We start from the raw sequence: 19017 nt of genomic DNA, 5'->3' as shown, positions 1-19017 counted from the left end.
ACGTCTTCAGGGGGCCGAACACGTTGGCGCTCGGCCCCCCGAAGTTTCGGGGAGAAATTCTCCACCATCCCTACTTGTGTGTCAGATAAATTCCTCCTACAGAAAGTAGAGGAAGGAACTAGAGGATCGTCTATCTTTGACTTGATCCTAACCAACAGAGATGACTTAGTGGGTAAAGGAGCAGTTACAGGAACTCTGGTGGAAAGCGACCATGTTATACTTGAGTTCTTGGTTCTAAAGGAAGCAAAAGCCAAGTCTAGCCAAACGTGTACCCTGGATTTTATGAAAGCTGATTTTAATAAACTCACATCAATAATCAGTAAGGTCCCATGGCAAGCGACTCTAACGAGAAGAGGAGTCCAAGATGGGTGGGAGCTTTTAAAAAAGGAAATTCTTAAGGCACAATTACAAACAATTCCAACAAGAAAAAAAGGTGGAAGACAACAGAAGAAGCCAATATGGCTTCACAAAAAGCTTAGAGATGATCTGAAAACAAAAAAGCACACATATAGGAAGAGGAAAGAAGGCCAAGCGACAAAGGAAGAGTACAGGCAGGTAGCACAGAATTGCAGGGATGGTGTCAGGAAGGCTAAAGCTGAGAATGAGCTGAGGTTAGCAAGGGATGTTAAAAACAACAAAAAGGCTTTTGAGAACACCTAATTACTTTGAATGAGTTCATATCTCCAGGGCCAGATGAACTGCATCCTAGAGTAATAAAGGAACTAGCAGAAGAACTCTCAGCACCGCTGTCTATTCTCTTTGAGCAGTCATGGAGGATGGGGGAAGTGCCAGATGACTGGAGGAGGGCTAATGTTCCTATCTTCAAAAAGGGCAAAAAGGAGGAACCTGGGAACTACAGACCAGTCAGTCTGACATCAATCCCTGGGAAAATTCTGGAGCAGATGAGAAAACAATCCATGTGTAAGCACCTTGAAAACAACGCAGTGATTACTTGAAGCCAATATGGATTTGTCAAGAACAACTCCTGCCAGACGAATCTGATCTCATTGTTTGATCAGGGAACCTCCCTTGTGGACTGTGGGAATGCTGTGGACATAATATACCTTGACTTCAGCAAAGCTTTCGACAAAGTGCCCCATGAGATTCTGATGAGCAAACTAGCTCAAAGTGGGCTGGATGAAAAAATGATCAGGTGGATCCACAGTTGACTGCAGAATCAGACTCAAAGAGTGCTTATCAATGGGACCTTCTCAAACTGGGGAGAGGTAACGGGTGGGGTACCGCAGGGCTCAGTCCTGGGCCCAGTGCTCTTCCACATTTTTATTAATGACTTGGAGGAGGAGGTGCAGGGAATGCTGATCAGATTTGCAAATGACACGAAATTGGGCGGGATAGCTAATACTTTGGAAGACAGAAACAGAATTTGAAAAAAAAAACTGATCTGGATAGACTGGAGCACTGGGCAGAAAACAACAGAATGACATTTAATAGGGATAAATGCCAAGTTTTGCACCCAGGAAAAAGAAAACAAACACACAACTACAAGGTGGGGGATACGTGGCTCAATTACACTACAAGCGAGAAAGATCTTGGAATTGTTGTCAATCACAAGCTGAATATTAGCCAACAATGTGATGTGGCTGCAAAAAAGACCAAGGCTATTTGGGGCTGCATTAATAGAAGCATAGCTTCCAAATCCAGGGAAGTACTAGTTCCCCTCTACTCAGCTCTTGTTAGGCCTCATCTGGAGTTCTGTGTCCAGTCCAGTTCTGGGCACCGCACTTTCAGAAGGATGCAGACAAGCTGGAGAGGGTTCAGAGGAGGGCAACAAAGATGATCAGGGGAGTGGAAACAGAGCCCTATGAGGAGAGACTGAAAGAACTGGGCATGTTTAGCCTTGAGATGTCCCTGGCGGCAGTGGCTCCAGCAGCTGTGCGGTGGTGGTGCGGCGGCAGCGGGTGCGGCTGTCGGTCTTCTGACCGGCTGCTGCCGCCGCCATTTCCAAGGTAAAACAAACAAACAAACAAACAAACGTGATAGGCTACGTAAATGTTTACGTAGCCTATCACGGCTGACTTTGAGGGGGGGAAAAAAAAGCGCGTACGCAAATGGCGGTGCCCATGGGTGCACGTGTAAATGTTTACGTAGCCTATCACGGCTGAGTGAAAAAAAACAACAAAAACCGCGTGTACGCAGTTTACGTAGACTACGTAAAAACATTTACGTAGACTACGGCGAAAATAAGGGGAACGCAAATAGCATTCCCCTTATTTTCGCCGTAGTCTATGTAAATGTTTACGTAGACTACACGTGCCAAAATAAGGAACGCAAATGGCGGCGCCCATGGGCGCCGCCATTTGCGTACGCGCGGTTTTTGTTGTTTTTTTTCACTCAGCCGTGATAGGCTACGTAAACATTTACGTAGCCTATCACGGCTAACTGCAGGGACGCAAACAGCGGCGGCTTTGGCCGCCGCCATTTGCGTCCCGGCAGGACAGCAGGATTCGCGGCAGGAGGGACGGGGCGCCTGCCCCCCGGCCAGAATTTCAGGGGGAAGGATGGAGCGCCTCCCCCCCACCGCGAAGCAAGCTTCGGGATCAGGTAAGGGACTTTCGTACATCCCTACTGAGGGGAGCTATGATAGTGCTCTTCAAGTACTTGAAAGGTTGTCCCAGAGAGGAAGGTCAGGATCTCTTCTCCAGCCGTCTGTCGGGGTTGCTCTGACCTGGATTCCTGCATTGAGCAGGGGGTTGGACTTGGTGGTCTTGTAGGCCCCTTCCAGCCCTACTATTCTATAATTCTATGGCAGAGGAAGCCTTAACCCTTCCCACTGCCCCCTGGCAGAACAAAGCCAAGAAGAAAGAGCGTGCTGTGGGGACTGGATAAACTGAGGATCCATAAAATCAAAAAGGGATCCTCATGATTTCATACGATTTTGAAAGGGGAGACCCACTAAACCACCATCCAATCACAGAGCACATCTGCTCTGTGGACTGAACCAGAAAAATCACGGATCTGCCTCTTGTGGGCTCAGCCACGATACAAAAACATGGATCCTTTGTAGGGATCCTCTTGATTTCATATGAGTTTTGCAGAGAAAATCCCCCAAACCACCATCATATCATAGAGCACATCTGCCTCCACAGACTGAACCAGAAAAATCAAGGATCCGCCACTCATAGGTACAGCCACAGTGGAAGAACTTGGATTTGAGGCAGGGATCCTTAGGGATCCTCATGATTTTTACAAGAAAGATACCCCAAAAAACAATCTTCTCACAGAGCACATTTGCCTCCACAGACCGAACCAGAAAAATTGCAGATCCGCCACTCGTGGGACAGGCACGGCACAAAAACATGGATCAGAATTTTATATGGGATCCACATGAAACCATGGTCAAATCATAGATCACACTGAACCAAATCCATGTCTTTATGCCATGCTGGTTCCATGAAGCATGGGAGTGTCATTGTTATGGATTCATGTTTTTACATCACGCTTGCTCCATGAAGTACAGTATCAATAATTTTAATACTCTCCTCTGTAGCCATGGATGTGATCTGTGGTGTAATGGTGCATTTGTGGGGACACTATATTAAAATCCAGAGGACCCATAAGGAACTGCATCTTGAATCTATTTTTTTTCTTGCCATTTTTTTCTTGCCATTGACATGGACCTGCTTTGTGATTCAGCTATGATTTTGGATGCACTATAAAATCCAGATGATCTGTCAGGATCCATGCCTCACATAAATGGTTCACACCATTTGAGGTGAAGCAGAAGATCTGGGATCTGCTGGAAAGCAGCAGTTCTGGGATTCTTAGTGTGCATACTTGGACAAAGATGAGTTCTGTGCTTTGATGGGAGGCAGTGTTGGGCAGGGGGGATCCAATGTAAAAATTCAGAGGATCCATATTGAATTGGGTGTCTTATCCATGGCTTTATAACATGACAGTGCTATGAAGCCCCAAATCCATGTTTTTTGTCACTCAGTCCATGGACATCGGGCTGCTCTGTGGTATGACAATGTTTGGGGTTATCTTTCTTGTAAAAATCACGAGGATCCCTGTTTTTGCGCCGTAGCTGCGCCTATGAGTGGCGCATCTGTGATTTTTCTGGTTCAGTCTGTGGAGGCAGATGTGCTCTGTGATATGATACTGTTTGGGGGTATGTTTCTTGTAAAAATCATGAGGATCCCTGCCTCGGATCCCTGTTTTTGCACTGTGGCTATGCCTATGAGTGGTGGATCCGTGATTTTTCTGGTTCAGTCCATGGAGACAGATATGCTCTGTGATACGATGATGTGTGGGGGTATGTTTCTTGTAAAAATCATGAGGATCCCTGCCTCAGATCCCTGCTTTCGCACTGTGGCTGCGCCCGTAAGTGGCACATCCATGATTTTTCTAGTTCAGTCCACGGAGCGAATGCGCTCTGTGATTGGATGGTGGTTTGGGGGGGTCTCCCCTTTAAAAATCATATGAAATCATGAGGATTACTTTTTGATTTCATGGATTCTTGTTTTACTTTCTTCCTGTGCTATGACAGCTATGTTAGCCTCTCCCCACCCCACCTTTCTGTAATAGGTTTACTGTTCATTCTTACTGTTTGTTCATTTAAAAATCCAGAAAATTTCTTTGTAGTTGTTTATCTCCCCCCAACACATACACACTACCACCTTTTCAATTCTCTCTCAACCATTAGTTTGCCCTTACTTTGATTCTGTCTAGATTTCTTATCAATATTCTTTTTCTTGGCTCCCCTCCACCAGCCCTTCTCAATTCCTTTATTCCTTCCCTTCCCATGTTTTATCTCTTTTCTCTAAAAAAAAATTAAAAAATTAACCTCCCCGCTTTCTCTTCTGATAGGATTATAGTTAGTCCCCCGCCCTTTGCTTGTAGCTTAGTGTTTGTTTTTCTTTTGCTCATGTGTGTGTGTGTGTGTGTGTGTGTGCGTGCGCGCACACTTGTGCTGTGTGGACAAGCAAACAGTGTGTGTCAAATGACTACACACAGTCCACATTTCCAAAAACAGTGGGCAAAGCACTACACACATTAACAGCTATTATTTAAATAATATCACACTGTGTGTTGCAAAGCAAGCAAGCCCAATATGACTGAGGTATCTTGACTTCTTGAGTCTTGGCAGGGGCTAAGGTGGGCGAGGTGCTGCTGTGCCCTCCTGGCAGGGTTGCTGTCTTTGTTTGCTTCCTGCCAACCAGCCAGTGTTTTCCCAGACAGTTCAGCCAAAGAGACTCTGAGGCTACTGACTGTGAAGGAAAGTTGTACTAGGGGAAAGGGGTTATTTGCACTTCAAAGAAACCTACAACACAATTTAGGGATAGTGACTTCCTCACTGCTTCAACACCTAACTTGATTATCCCTTTATGAACTTTGGTTTGAGTTTCTGAGAACAGCACATTTTACCTGCGCCTAGCACAAAACCTAGTGGGCCAAACTGCCTGAACTTTGGCAGGTGGGATGCCCGGGGGAGGGGGGGGATTTCAAGCACTTCTGTGGAAACAGTGAAAAGTTATAGCTCTTTGCTTTGAGAGTTTTTGTTGCGTTCCTTTTTTTTTTTTTTTTTGCCGTAATAGCCTACGTAAATATTTACATAGGCTAAAACAGCAAATAAAAAAGGGAACGCAAATGGCGGCCGCCATAGCCGCCGCCATTTGCGTCCGCTGTTTTTTTCTCTTTTTTTGCCGTGATAGGGTACGTAAATACTTACGTAGCCTATCACGGCCTCCGCAGGGATGCAAATGGCGTCCCTGCATTAGCCATGATAGGCTACGTAATTATTTACGTAGCCTATCACAGGTATAATGAGGAAGCGAATGGCGACCGCAGACACGGCCGCCATTCACAAAGCAGCGCGAATGGCAGCAGGTAAGTGCTCCGTTTTGCGCGCCTTTCGTGGGGTGGGGAGGCGGGGGGCTTCATTCCGCCACGGATTTCGGGGGGCCGAATGTGCATTCGGCCTCACCGAGATCTGTGGCGGAACTCTCTGACATTCCTAATATCAGCCTAAGCTGATAAAAAGTGTTCCATGCCACTGACTTCTCCTGTGCCTCGAGAGACAGTTCTGGGTCCAAGATCACCCCTAGACTACAAACCTGATCCTTTAGAAGGAGTGCAACCCCCTCCAGAACAGGTTGAACATTACTTAGCTGGGCAGACAAACTACCCACTCACAGTACCTCCGTCTTGTCTGGATTGAGTCTCAGTTTATTGGCCCTCATTCAGTCCATTACCATGCCCAGGCTCTGATTCAGAACAGCCACTGCCTCACCTAGGTTTGATGAGAAAGAGAGGTAGAGCTGGGTGTCATCTGCATATCGATGGCACCTCAGCCCACACCTCCGGATAACCTCCCCCAGAGGTTTCATGTAGATGTTGAACAGCATAAGGGATAAAATAGAGCCCTGTTGAATCCCATGGCATAATTGCCATGGCACAGAGCAATAATCCCCCAGCACCACCTTCTGGAATTGGCCATCTAAGTAGGAGCGGAACCACTGCAGTGCAGTGTCTCCAGCTCGTAACCCAGACAACTTTATTGGCCCTCATCCAGTCCATTACTGTGCCCAGGCATTGCCTCTCCTGGATTTGATGAAAAGGAGAGATAGAGCTGGGTATTGTCATCCACATATTGATGACACCTCAGCCCACACCTCTGGATAACCTCCTCCAGCGATTTCATGTAGATGTTGAACAGCACTGGGGGATAGGTTAGACCCTGTGGAACCGCTACACAAGTATTTGGAGAGAAAATATTATGAAGAATTTGTCATTCTCATGAAGTTCTTGTCTTTGTCCAGGCTGGGGGGTGGGGCGGTGTGTGTGTGTGTGTGTGTGTGTGTGTGTGAGAACCAGGTGGTTGTTACAAAAATTGTGTTCTTTTCCCTGGTAGACTTTCCAATTCATTTACCAAGAACGAGAGGAGGCAGAGATCTGGTCCAACACGATTTTATTCTGCAGAATAAGGCAACCCTTGGGGCTAACGCTCCATCAAAGGTTACAATCAAGTGATGTGATTCAAAAGTTTATATAGGCAAGACCTTTGGGGCTGTCTTACGCTTGCGCTGTACTAATCTCTTTGTCTAGCTGAGAGGGAAACAGAAGACAGGCAGCACCTTTGACATATCTAGGCATGCGCAGAGAGGTAGCCTTGTACTCTAGTAAACACATTCTTGGCATTCCTGAGTCTCTGATAAGACGCTGTGTCTTTGTTTAGCATGGCAGTCTCACACTGAGGTAAAACAGACATAGCCTAGCTTATAAAATCATGGGATAACAGACATACTACAACTGAAATTTCTATAACATGGTGAGAACCAGGCTGCGGCTTGACATGCTTGATATTTTTCAGGTGTGCAATAGCAATAGAAACTGCCATTGCTCTTATGGATGGGCCCCTCCCAACTGTGCTGGCAGAGGATATGGAGGAAGCATTGACAGTGGCCCCCCTCCAGCTTCTCAGAGTATGTATCCTGTTGTTGCTGCTGTAGTTCTATTCTCTTTCCTGCCAAAGGGCTTTGTTAGTTGCAGTCACTGGGGAATTCAGCCATGGGTAATTTGTGTCTTGGGACACTTCCCTGAATAAATCAAAGAGATTATTTCCTGTGCTTGAACTGTTTACCCCCCACTGCAACTCAAGATGTGACAACATGTAAATATAAGAAGGATGACACCGCTGGCAGCATGTCAACTCCTCCTTACGAGCATGGACATTTATATAAATTAGTTTCCAGGGCTTCATCACATCAGGACATGACAATCAGGGTGGTGTATGAATGTAAAGAGGTGAGGGCTATTCAGATATTTGTTAGTTTGTTCATTATTGACATGTATAAGCTACCTTAAATCAATTCCTCAGGGTGGTTTACATAAAAAGGAAAAAATACAGCAAAACTGAAAATACTAATTCCAACATAGGGCCTGGCTCAATGTTCATTGGCTCTATTGAGTTCTAGAGGACATAGGAAATTGGCTGTAGCCCTGGGCAAGGAATGACCCTTGCATTGGGGGTGTGTGTAAGGGATAGGGGCGCCTGTCCCACAGGCAGCAAGGCATGCATAAAGGTGCATGGGATCCATGGGGTGGAGCAGGCCCAGGTTTTCATAGGTGCTGGCTCAGGAATTTCTGTCTTTGTTGGTCACCGTTTGGGGGTACCATGTATGAATGGGCCCTGCCTAACAGGATCTTTATTTTTATTGTGGCATTTATATACTGCTGAATATAATAAAATCTCTCAGCATCTGACTCATAAATATAATGGGGAATGACAAGGAAATCTCCTCAAAGCATGTCCATCCACCCAAGATACCCTCCAGTTCTGGTACAATGTGAGGTAGCTGTACCACAAAAGATCAAGAAATTCAGAATATCAGGCCCCTCTCCACCCCAAAAGAGAAAAGGATAACCTGACTTGTGTAGAGATTACAGTTTCAAAACCTTCCTCTGCTCAGCTCTTCAAGCAAGGACTTCCCTGCTCTTCTCTCTAAAGCAGCAAGAATACTAGAGCTAGCAGGGGAGCAGTTTGTTTCTGTTGAAATTTTGTCAAACACAAAAGGAAGCCACCCCCAACAGCTAAACTGCAAGGAAACAGAACAAGTCGGAATATATAATATTCAAAAAGTGAAAAACTACGAATTCATACAACATGTTTTGTAACAGCAAACATTACAAACAGACAGCCAAATGGCCACTTTAAGACAAATATGCATAAATCCCTTCATGTAAAACCAACATCCACTAATAGTCACTCTGGGTCAAATGAACATGAATCACTTTAACTGTAGCAAACAACCAAACGAGTTTCAACCATACCCAGTCTTCCTCATTGGTCTAATAGATACTTAATGATCCCAGTTCTCTGACACAGGATATGGTTGCGTCCTTCAGACTAACTTGATGTCATCTAACTGTGGGAGTTCCCCGCAGAGATATTTCAAGACCAAGTAGCAATAGACACAAACCTATTGGGGGGATGCTACATGAGACTCCAGTAATTCAAGGCAGGTGGTTTCAGAATCCTGTCACAATACCCATTTGGTTAAAGCTTAGAGTGGTTGGACTAGCTCTACTAGGCTTCTTCAGGAGAATATGTGCTGGTTCAAACAGATGATACCACGGCTTGGGTTTAGGACCAAAACTGCATTTTCACCCTAGTTGATAACTTATGCTAGGCAGTCCATAGGGGGAATGAATGCCTAATGGTTCTCCTGGCTTCTGATATGTGATCTGTGCTTTATTTTCTGGAACAGAACCCAATACCTTTACGTTACATCTGCCCTAGTGGAAACCATATTCTCAGTATTTGCTTGAGGAAACCTTTTGCCTAATGATGGAAAACCAGGGCTGCTTATAACCATAGTCCACCACAGGCCAAGCAAGAAACCATGTCTTGCTGTGCTCCAAGTCTCCTTAAGTCAGCCCGGTCTCAGCATTCATTACAGGGCACCAGTTCTGGAAAATTGCAGAAAATTGCCATGATGCCAGGCGTGTGCGTGCGTGCATGCACAGTGTATTAAAAGCACTCCTATGTGATGCAATGATGTGTTGTACTGAGTGCAACTCTTCCTTCCTCATCTTTTTTCCAGTCCAAGCCACTTCAACACCCAGCAGGATTTCCCTGCTTTCTCAAATAGCTGGCAGCTTCTTTCTGTGGACAGGGTAGAAGCCACACCACAAAGCCAATGTGAGGAATTTCCTGCCTGGGCCCCACAGAGGTGCTTGCACATGAATAGGGACTGTGTGCAGGCCTTTAAGACCTGAGAGCAAACTGTGATGTCCTTCCTTTTCTTTTTCTTTTCTTTTTTTGCCCCCAGTCTCTACAAGTGTCATAGTTGGATTAGTCACCCTAGCTGTGTTGGCTCTCTTTGTACTAGGCCTTCTTGCCAGTTCTCAGAAAAACAAGTTGCAGGCTTGGTAAGTAAACTTTTCCTTCATTCGTGTCACCATAGGCTAAGGTATTGCCAGTGTTGCTATTTTCCAAGATGAGGAAATTGTTGCCTAGAATCTTGGGCAAGACTGAAGTTCTACTAAGTTCCTTGGGGAGATTTGCAAAGACCAAGGCTGAACAAAACGTGGGTGCTGCAGTTCACTTTTTTTCACAAAGGGTGACCAATTGGTTCCTACAGCCATCCACGTCCTTAAAGGCAAACTTGTATCCCAGATCCTTTCTGGAACATCTGTCTGGTTTCCATGCTAAAAGGAAAATCCTTTGAAGGAGTTCAATCCCACTTTCTCAGATCTATATTTGGTGTACCTAGGTGTGTTGCTGGTGCTACTCTTAATATGCAACCTGGCCTTAACTTCTTAAATTGTGTGGCTTGCATATATTCCATCCATGTTGGCTTTGCTGCTGTCTCTTGCTTGCTCCCAACTCCTTTGTATTCCAGGTGATGACAGACTCTTACAAGTCTGCCTGGAAGAAGAAAGTGGCACAGAATGTTGTTTCAGTGGGGAGGTCTTCTTATATGTTATCAATGAATTGGGAGACAGCAAAATTTATTGCTGGACAGAGGCTAATGGATCAAGACCTCTACGGAGTGGCACAGCGTCCATGCTCTCCTTCGTCTCTGGGTTCACCTAGCCCAAATTTTAAAAATGGCATGTCCTGTTTAAACTGGTTATCTATCCCCAAATATAGGAGAGCATTGGGGGGGGGGGGCGCGTTGGTGCAACATTCTAGTCTCTAAGCTTCTAGATGTTAGATATGGTAGATTCCGGTTAACAACAGACATTGCCCTTGCAACAATGGACAGGTGCAGTCTTCTTTCATTGCAGTTTTTATTAAAGGGCTAGAGAAACTTTGAGCTACCCTATTATACAACCCCCTCCTGGACAATCCTTAGAATCTGTGTTGATTATCATACTTGAAGGTTCTAACGTATCAGTTACAGAGCAAGTTGCTAAATTTTTTAATGACTCATGACTCTGCTCTTAAATTTCCATGTACTTTATTTATCAATATGTATTTTATATTTTTATTCTGTATGTCTGTGGTCGGTAGACTGTAAATAATAAGCAGCTGCTGCTACTACTACTACCTTCCTTGTGCTTGGTTCGATAGGTTGGCTGGAGTGAGCCCTGAAAAACACCACCACCATCAGCAGATACAGTAAGTGACTGAAAGCTCTTTTCTGGAAGATCCCAGTCCCACTTCTTTTCCTTTTGAAAAAAATCAATAGAAATTCTGGATGTGGAGGAGGAAGCATGTGAGCTGCTGATGCCTTGCCAACATTTAAAATGCTTCCCCTAGAACACTGTGGTTTCTGTCCTGCAAAATTTAGATCTGGGGAAGGTCAGACCTATTCTGTTTCAAACGTTTCATATCAGTTCCATGTACCATCACCAAACCTTTGGAACCAAGACTGTTCAGATCCAGGTGCTACAAAGCATAGCTTCACTGTAAGTGGAATTGGAAATAAGTAGATGAGAAACAGGTAAATGGACTAAACTAGGGCCCCATTTATTTAGCATTAGAACAGGATCTGGAAGGGTGACTGGGCAGGAACCTAATCTCAAAGGAGTCTGGCAGATGACTAGCTTGCAAGTTTTCAGGTGAGCCTGCCCTACCCAGGGAGAGGGGTTGGCCTTGTTCCCACCCCTCCCCTAAGCCAGAGCTTTCCAGCTGAGTAGGGAGGTCTACCTGAATCCTCCTCCTCCTGGGGCCCCATAACTCTGAGCGCTTGAGAACAGGTTAGCACCAAGGGTGGTCTGTAACCTGCTCATGGGTCCCATAGCCCTGAGCATTGCCAATTACTGTAAAGGTGCCTTAGGGTGCTCACCAAACCTCATCCGTACCTGATAAATTTCCTGCTTATCCCTCCCACCATATCCTATAGTCTTGGATGATAGAGAACAATTGTTAACCTTTAGGGCATCTCCCACACTAAATTACCTTTATTCCATTTTTAAATAGGTCAGAGATAATGAGCTATCAAATTATAGCATTTGAGTTCTGCTTGAGTTCCCTCATGAAAAAGGAAAAGCCGCAATAAGAGGAGCTAGACAACAGTGCCATCTAGTGGCTGTATAATGAAACATATGGGAGACTCAGATAAAGGGGGAAAGGAGGGAGAAGGGGGGGAGCATGTCTAAAGGGAGTCCGTCGTGATCCTGCATTTAAAACAGAAGTAGAAACCCCTGTTTTAAAAGCAGGACTTTAGGCTGGTGGAGAGATGCTCTTAGTTTCTTGTCCCCTGGTTATCTTTGTTGCCCTTCTCTGGTAATGAGTGCATCCAGGTAATGCATCATACTACCCAGTCCCATCCGTTTCCTCAGAGCCCACTTTAGGAAGGAGCTAAAATGCTCAAAGACTGGACAGGAAATAGAGCATCCCGTGGGCATTGCTCTTGGCCTTGAAATGCAAAGCCCAATAGATTGAAATCAGCTCAGTGTAGACTGACAGCAAGGAGGAGGCAGACTTGATGTTGAGCTTTCCCATGGGAGCCCCTTGCCTCACTGGCCTCTTGTTCAGCACCAGTGTCAAAGGAGGTGTAGTGCATGGTGCATAGCTGCTCTGGTATGGTGTCATTCCCAAAACCACTTTGGGATGGGACAGGTTGTATATTAGCCTAAACTCCCCTGGGCCTTTTGGGGGACTATGCCCAGGGGAGTTACTTGTAAGGTGAGCAGTGGGAATTTTCTAAATGTGTCTATTACTCTCACCGCCTGTACTTCCTTATTAATTTAATCTTGTCCCTAATGGTAGAGTCAATGTCCACTACAGATCTCTGATTCATTCTCAGCAAAATAGGAGTGGCGTGCCCCCTGGAAAGGAATCTTAAACCCCTCGGTGAAAAATTCATGTAGAAGGGCCGCCTTGTTTCTGACAGTGTAAAATGTCAGGAGACAGCAAAGCACAAGGAAGTTAATTGAGCTTGATCCCTTTTGCAGAGTTCTGCCCTCATGCTCTGGGTTTCTTGCTTCCTTGGGCTGAATCTACACATAGCAGTTTTACCGTTTTCATATTGCAGTGATAACTATTGGTGCCCATTGATGTCATGTGCACCAGTAGTTATCACTGCAGTATGATAATGGTAAAACTGCTATGCGTAGATTCAGCCCTGGTTGACCCTGCCACTGCCCCTGAATCCTTGTCCCCTAGGCTGTAAAGGGATGCTGACGTCCACATTTGGAGTGTTCACAGTTTACACAGGTTGCATGTGCAGAACCCCCTGGAGCTATACTCACCACATAGGCAAGCAGGCTGGAATCCCTTAGCCCTGTGGACCCACAGGAGGTGGCTGTCGTTGGCAGCTTGGCAATCATATACCTGCTAGTGGCATGATTCCCTTGCACCAGCCTAGATGGGCTCATGAGCTGTAGCCAGGGGTTGGGCTCTTTTTTGGCCCAACAGATGGCATTGGTGCCATGTATCCCCCCCCCCCTATAGACTATATCAATGTATTTAGTAAGCACTCGACCCAATAAGTGCTTCTGCTGGACTGCACCCATATAAGTCAGAAAATTCATGAGCCAGTTAAGCAATTCCTATCTATCCATTTCTTTATTTTTTTCCTGGTCCCTATTCTCCCCGTTTTCCTTCTCCATCTGTTGCAGTTTCTGGAATAGCAAAGATAATACATCAACATACTCCCCCTACCAAATTATTTCTTTGGTAACTGGGAGCAGTGTTTTATCAATGCTTATCTATAATTTAGAACCAGGTTGGGGAGAAGATGCAAAGGAACTGTTGTTGTTGTTGTTCAGTCGTTCAGTCATGTCCAACTCTCCGTGACCCCATGGACCATAGCACGCCAGGCCTTCCTGTCCTGCGCTCTCTCCCGGAGTGTGCTCAAGTTCATATTCATTGCATCGGTGATGCTATCTAGCCATCTCATCCTCTGCCGTCCCCTTCTCCTTTTGCCTTCAGTCTTTCCCAGCATCAGGGTCTTTTCCAGAGAGTTTTCTCTTCGCATTAGGTGGCCAAAATATTTGAGCTTCAGTTTCAGTCTCTGTCCTTCCAATGAGCACTCAGGGTTGATTTCCTTTAGGATGGACTGATTTGACCTCCTTGCAGTCCAGGGGACTCGTAAAAGTCTTCTCCAGCACCACAGTTCGAAAGCATCAATTCTTCGGCGCTCAGCCTTCCTTAGAGTCCAGCTCTCACAGCCATACATTACTACTGGGAAAACCATAGCTTTGATTAGACGGACCTTTGTCGGCAAGGTGATGTCTCTGCTTCTTACTATGCTGTCTAGGTTTGCCATAGCTTTCCTCCCAAGAAGCAAGCGTCTTTTAATTTCATGGCTACAGTCACCGTCTGCGGTGATCGTGGAGCCCAAGAAAGTAAAATCTGTCACTGCTTCCATTTCTTCCCCTTCTATATGCCAGGAAGTGATGGGGCCAGATGCCATGATCTTCGTTTTTTTAATGTTGAGTTTCAAACCAGCTTTTGCACTCTCCTCTTTCACCCTCAACAAGAGGCTCTTTAGATCCTCTTCGCTTTCTGCCATTAGGGTGGTATCGTCTGCATATCGGAGGTTGTTGATAATTGTCCCGGCAATCTTAATTCCGACCTGTGATTCATCCAACCCGGCGTTTCTCATGATGTACTCTGCATATAAGTTAAATAAGCAGGCTGACAATATGCAGCCTTGTCGTTCTCCTTTCCCAATTTTGAACCACTCGGTTGTTCCATGTCTGGTTCTTACTGTTGCTTCTTGACCCTCGTACAGGTTTCTCAGGAGACAGGTAAGGTGGTCTGGTACTCCCATCACTTTAAGAATTTGCCACAGTTTGTTGAGATCCACACAATCAAAGGCTTTAGCATAGTCAATGAAGCAGAAATAGACGTTTTTCTGGAATTCTCTTGCTTTCTCCATGATGCAGCGAATGTTGGCGATTTGATCCCTAGTTCCTCTGCCTCTTCGAAACCCAGCTTGTACTTCCGGTAGTTCTCGGTTCGCATACTGCTAAAGCCTAGCTTGTAGGATTTTGAGCATCACCTTGCATGTGAAATGAGCGCAATTGTGTGGTAGTCTGAACACTCTTTGGCGTTGCCGTTCTTTGGAATTGGAATGTAAACTGACCTTTTCCAGTCTTGCGGCCACTGTTGAGTGAGTGTTCCAAATTTGTTGGCATATTGAATGCAGCACTTTAACAGCATCATCTTTTAGGATTTTAAATAGCTCAGCTGGAATACTGTCATCTCCGCTAGCTTTGTTGTTAGTAATGCTTCCTAAGGCCCACTTGACTTCACTCTCGAGGATGTCCGGCTCAAGTTCAGTGACCGCACTATCATGGCTATCAGGGACATTCAGATATTTCCTGTATAGTGCTTCTGTGTATTCTTTCCACCTCTTCTTAATCTCATCTGCATCTGTTAGGTCCCTGCCTTCTTTGTCCTTTATCATGCCCATCTTTGCACAAAACGTTCCCTTGAGATCTCCAGTTTTCTTGAAGAGATCTCTAGTCTTTCCCATTCTGTTATTTTCCTCGATTTCTTTGCATTGTTCATTTAAGAAAGCCTTCTTGTCTCTCCTTGCTATTCTCTGGAACTCTGCATTCAGTTGGATATCTCTTCCCCTTTCTCCCTTGCTTTTCGCTTCCCTTCTTTCCTCAGCTACTTGTAAAGCCTCATCAGACAGCCACTTGGCTTTCTTGCATTTCTTTTTCTTTGGGATGGATTTCGTTGCTGCCTCCTGAACAATGTTACGGACCTCCGTCCATAGTTCCTCAGGCACTCTGTCTATCAGGTCTAATCCCTGAAATCTATTCCTCACCTCCACTGTATATTCATCAGGGATATGATTTAGGTCATGCCTGAATGGTTTAGTGGTTTTCCCTACGTTCTTCAATTTAAGCCGAAATTTTGCAACAAGAAGCTCATGATCTGAGCCACAGTCAGCTCCAGGTCTTGTTTTTACTGGCTGTATAGAGCTTCTCCATCTTTGGCTGCAAAGTACATAATCTATCTGATTTCGATATTGACCATCTGGTGATGTCCATGTGTAGAGTCGTCTCTTGTGCTGTTGGAAAAGAGTGTTTGCTATGATCAGCGTGTTCTCTTGGCAAAACTCTATTAGCTTTTGTCCTGCTTCATTTTGTACACCAAGGCCATGCCTGCCTGTTATCCCGGTGATTTCTTGACTTCCTACTTTAGCATTCCAATCCCCTATGATGAAGAGGACATCTTTTTTGGGTGTTAGTTCTAGAAGGTGTTGTAGGTCTTCATAGAACCGATCAACCTCAGCTTCTTCGGCATCAGTAGTTGGGGCATAGACTTGAATTACTGTGATGTTGAATGGTTTGCCTTGGATTCGTACTGAGATCATTCTATCATTTTTAAGATTGTACCCCAGTACTGCTTTTCCCACCCTTTTGTTGACTATGAGTGCTACTCCATTTCTTCTAAGGGATTCTTGCCCACAGTAGTAGATATGATGGTCACCTGAATTAAATTCGCCCATGCCTGTCCATTTTAGTTCGCTGATTCCCAAGATGTCGATGTTCAATCTTGCCATCTCATGTTTGACCACCTCCAGCTTACCTTGATTCATTGATCTGACATTCCAGGTTCCTAAACAATATTGTTCTTTACAGCATCGGATTTTCTTTTCACCACCAGACACATCCACAGCTGAGTGTCCTTTCGGCTTTGGCCCAGCTGCTTCACTCTTTCTGGTGCTACTTGGAAATACCCTCTGCTCTTCCCCAGTAGTATATTGGACATCTTCCGATCTGAGGGTCTCATCTTCCGGCGTCATATCTTTTAGCCTTGTGATACGTTCCATGGGGTTTTCTTGGCAAGAATACTGGAGTGGGTTGCCATTTCCTTCTCCAGTGGACCACATTTTGTCAGAACTCTCTGCCATGACCTGTCCGTCTTGGGTGGCCCTGCACGGCATAGCTTATGGCTTCACTGAGTTACGCAAGCCCCTTCCCCACAACAAGGCAGTGACCCATGAAGGGGAACTGTAACTGTACACCAAAGCAAATTATGCATCCTCTTAGTCCAGAAATAATTTTGGAAATTCTCCTAATAAATCCAGAATTCAGGAGGAGTGAAACGCAGGGTAGAGTGAACCTGTTTACATTAAATTTCTATAATATTTATTTCGTACATTTTTATTGCATTTGTTTTTTATTGTTTTTTTTTTCATCTTGTATGCTGCCTTGAGATGGTTCTACCCTTAAATAAACATAAAGTAAAAACCAAAGAAATAATAAGAATTGGAGTACTCCCCTCATCCTTGCATACAAGGCTTTGTTGTTGTTCAGTCGTTCAGTCGTGTCCGAGTCTTCGTGACCCCATGTACCATAGCACGCCAGGCCTTCCTGTCCTGCCCTCTCTCCCGGAGTGTGCTCAAGTCCATATTCATTGCATTGCTGATGCTATCTAGCCATCTCATCCTCTGCCGTCCCCTTCTCCTTTTGCCTTCAGTCTTTCCCAGCATCAGGGTCTTTTCCAGAGAGCTTTCTCTTCGCATTAGGTGGCCAAAATATTTCAGCTTCAGCTTCAGTATCTGTCCTTCCAATGAGCACTCAGGGTTGATTTCCTTTAGGATGGACTGATTTGACCTCCTTGCAGTTCAGCAGACTTGTAAGAGTCTTCTCCAGCACCACAGTTGGAAAGCATCAATTCTTCGGCGCTCAGCCTTCCTTATAGTCTACCTTATAGAGGTTCCTGCTCTATGCCTTCCTGCCAATCGCTCTGTGACCAGGGTCCTGGCAAAAATTCATCATGATTGATTTATGATGGAATGAATGACATCCTCATCTCCCACTGGTGGTCAAGGCAGCCATGTTGCTCTTGATGGCAGGTACTTGGGTGAGACTACCACAATTCCTCTCCCTTCTGACATAGCAGGAAGATCCAGTTTGGTACCCAAATCTGCAGTCCCTTCATCTGAAAGCATGGCGGGTGAAGCTCTCTTACCCTTTCCACCTCATGTACTAATGGTGTTAAAGGGTGCATGGAAACTGAGCACTCTCCTTTCATACAGGTACAAATGGAAGTTGTTCCAGTCATATGCTTCCTCCAGTCCAGCTGACCCTACTTCTTGTTCATTACAGCGTGCCCTTCTGTTTTTGTTGACTCTCTGATATTGGGTTCTTTCCTTATCCTCATGGCAGGTATACCTAGCAGCATTGACAAATGTTTCATGCTCCATTTCAAGGACACAAATTTTGTCTCGCATCTAGCTACAAAGAAGTTTTTTTATAAGACTGAAGAATTTGTATCCACTGGTTTCCTGTCCAGTCCCCTCAAGGAGCTTTTCTGTGGTGTTGTCCACATTGATGTCCTATCAGTCTGAGCCACTTACTACCTGACTACTTACCTTTAAGGTACTCTTTTTGGTGGCTATCTCTTTGGGTTGTGAAGCCAGTGGGTTGGGAACACTCCAGTCTACTGTTTACAGTTCTCCATAGTGAAAAGGTTTTTCTTCAGTCAGATCCATTGTTCTCGCTGAAGATTGTTTTGACTTTTCATTTAAATAAGGAAATTGTCTTTCCATCATTTTTCCTGAATCCAACTACACCTCTAGAGATTTCTCTCCACACCCTGGATGTTCACAGGGCATTCGCATTGTATCTTGATAGGACTGCTCCATTCATAAGGCTTTATGTCTGTTTGTCTGCTATGGTGGTTGACAAAAGGCTCTTCTGTATTGATTCAGCAGCTGTCTTCCTGGTTATCTGAAATCATAAAGCTGACTTATGCATTGATGTGGCTCCTGGAACTTGATATGGTATGGGTATTCTGTACTACAGCAGTTGCATCTTTGGTCACAGTTTCAAGAGATATTCCTCTCTTCAAGGACTGCCATTTCCTACAAAGGACATGGTGGTCCTACAAAGATCCAGCCATTGACAACGGTTAAGCACTAGTGTCTCAATGTTTCAGCAAGGAAGGCTGCATCCTTTGGACAGGCAGTGTTGTCATCTTAGTTATCTTGATCACCTGTCCTGTCCCTACTGTCCCGCTGCATTGGGAAGTCAGCTTACTAATCATCCGTATGTATGTGTGATGCACAGAGCCCATGAAAAAGGAGGACAGGTTGCTTACCTGTAACTGCGTTGTTTGAATGGTCCTCTGTG

The 19017-nt window shown here is 45.1% G+C and overlaps 1 pseudogene across 1 annotated transcript in view; it reads left to right on the top strand.

Annotated features, from left to right (window-relative positions):
• Positions 1-19017, top strand: part of LOC146349260 (disintegrin and metalloproteinase domain-containing protein 26A-like) — a 107973-nt pseudogene that overhangs the window by 88168 nt on the left and 788 nt on the right. Inside the window, exons 20-22 of the transcript XR_014789352.1 lie at positions 7331-7442; positions 9792-9891; positions 11039-11086. The product of XR_014789352.1 is annotated as a disintegrin and metalloproteinase domain-containing protein 26A-like (transcript). The remainder of the gene's footprint in view (positions 1-7330; positions 7443-9791; positions 9892-11038; positions 11087-19017) is intronic.

The sequence above is a fragment of the Heloderma suspectum genome, chromosome 3, assembly GCF_057233095.1.
Source record: "Heloderma suspectum isolate Gila_16-S chromosome 3, 16-S_ref, whole genome shotgun sequence".
In the NCBI taxonomy this organism is placed as follows: Eukaryota; Metazoa; Chordata; class Lepidosauria; order Squamata; family Helodermatidae; genus Heloderma; species Heloderma suspectum.
This window is presented reverse-complemented; position numbering and strand designations above follow the sequence as displayed.